Consider the following 2,500-nt stretch of genomic DNA (forward strand, 5'->3'; position numbering starts at 1 on the left):
TTTAACCACTGATTTTTTGGAACAGGCAAACCTTTTAAAAAAACGTTTGCTTGATCGTGGCTACAGTAGAACTCTTTTACGCAAGGCCTTTAATAAGGCCTATCGTAGAACCCGTTCAAGCCTACTATACAAAATTAAAGAGAATCCTTCCTCCCAACCAGTGAGATTTATCACGCAGTTCTCTGGTCACCACAAAGAATTGCGTACTATTTTAATGAAAAATTGGACCATACTCACCAGTGACCCCATCCTAAAAAAATACATAGGCCCCAAGCCTGATGTAACCTTTAGGAGATCCAGATCACTGCGTGATGAACTCACATCAAGCCACTATATATCAAACCGGAATAGGGGAACATCTATTAATGGCATTACACGGTGTGGACACTGTTCATTTTGCTCATGGATCACTGAAGGCACCAGTTTTATTTTGCCCAATGGGGAAACATTTAAACCCAACTTCCATGCTGATTGCAATACAGAGGGAGTCATCTATTTGATGACATGTCAGTGTCAGGCCTTCTATGTGGGTAAAACCATCAGAAAATTCAAAGCCAGGATTCGTGATCACGTTTATTATTCCGATAAAGGAAAAATGGTGACGTCTGTGAGTCGACATCTAGACTTATATCACAGCTTCAGCAATAAGGTAGTTTCCTTTATTGCTCTCGCTGTGATCCCTAAAAATGATCGAGGAGGTAACTGGGATAAGTTGGTATTGCAAAGAGAAACCCTGTGGATAGAACGCCTCAACGCCCTCTATGCCCCCGGCCTCAACGAGGCACAATCGTACAAACCTTTTTTATAGATTTCCTTACTTAATTTTCTATCCTAAAATTGGCATTTCAGTCTTTTATTTTTTGACATCACAAATACCACCTAATCTTACAGACTAGCAATGGACACTTCGGGGCAAACTCCCAGAGATACACATTTTAACTACTATTTTGTCAATTTAAATCTTTATATGCAATACTAAATGTTTTATATACTAGCTATGGACACTTCGGAGTTAACTCCCAGAGATATATACCTTAATCATTATTTTTTCAATATAAATCTCTATGGGATGATATGTAATACCAAATGTCCCCACAAGCTCCATCTATTTATATATGTACAAATATATTAATGTATGTACATCTATGTATGGCTCATGTGTCGCGTTTAATCATATGCATATTGAGATCACTGTGCAGAATTTTGTGTAACCCCGTTGGTATGCTATCACTGGGATATGACTGTTCTTGTGGCTTAATAAATTTTATTATTTCTGCCTTTTTGTCCTTTGGAGCCCCCTTCTTTGCCCCTTCCATTCTTCCCCCTTTTTATCCTTTCCTCTCCCCCTCCTCCCCCTTCTTCTCTTTCCCTTTTCTTATTATTCTATCTATTCAAGGAATTTCCAACTATTAATGAATCCTATGCGTCACCTTTTAATAATCATTTATATCGCAACCAGTACTGAGCATTATATATACACGGGCAATTGTCCATGTTCTTTTCCCCTGCTCTTCTCGCACTATGTCAGTTTCTATTTGTCCTGCCACGGTTCACTCTGCCCCTTGAGATATTTTTCTCCCCCTACTTCGATGCAGTGGCTGGCCGCGCATCACAGATCATATAGATAGATCTGTATTCGCACCACTAGATGGAGCTCTCCATCCTGGAGCGATGCCTCTCATGTGTGGCGCCGCGTTGTTTATATCTGCGGCGCGCACACATGATGAGGAGATGCGCGGCTGCTGCGGATGACGTCACACGCACTCTCGTGCACTACGTCCTCTCCGCACTGAGCGAGTCCCTATATAAACCCCCGTACACTAGCCAGAATTGCTGCAGTCTCTCGTGAGACTCATGGAGGAGAGTGCCATCGCACATACTGAACCAGGTATGCCCCTTCCTATCACCCCCCCCCTTTTCTTTTACCTCGAGGCTGCTTTTTGTAACTAATAGGTTACATATTTTTCTTTATCTTACCAGACTTATCATTGCCTTAATCCTTGGCTACCAGCCGGCATCTAGCTCTGGTTTCTCATTTCTACTACCAGGAAATGTTACATGTATTGAGGATTGTTAGAGGGTAGTGGTCGCTCTCTGCCTTCTCCCTTCTCCTCAAGCCCTGTCCTCCTTCATTGAAGGTAGGATGTCCCCTTTATTATTTCTGTTATTTATCCAATACCAGCTTGATAGTCTATTCATTGCATTATCTTCTATCTTTTACCTTTCAGACTGTTATTATCTAGTTTATGTGGGTCATTTCCCTACACTTTTTACAACGTCCAGCAGCCCGGACACAGTCTATTTCTTATCTTATTTTATTGACAGAAAATTTATATATTGATCCCCCTACCAACCAACACTATCTGTAAGTACTTATATCAGCTATTTCTATTCTAGTATTCTCTCCTTCCCAATATTACTCTATATTCTATATATATACAGACCTATCCTCGCTCCCACTGTATCATTGAGGAAATGCTCTGGGGTTTTGTTCACCTAT

This window comes from Rana temporaria, unplaced genomic scaffold (assembly GCF_905171775.1).
Source record: "Rana temporaria unplaced genomic scaffold, aRanTem1.1, whole genome shotgun sequence".
Classification (NCBI taxonomy): domain Eukaryota; kingdom Metazoa; phylum Chordata; class Amphibia; order Anura; family Ranidae; genus Rana; species Rana temporaria.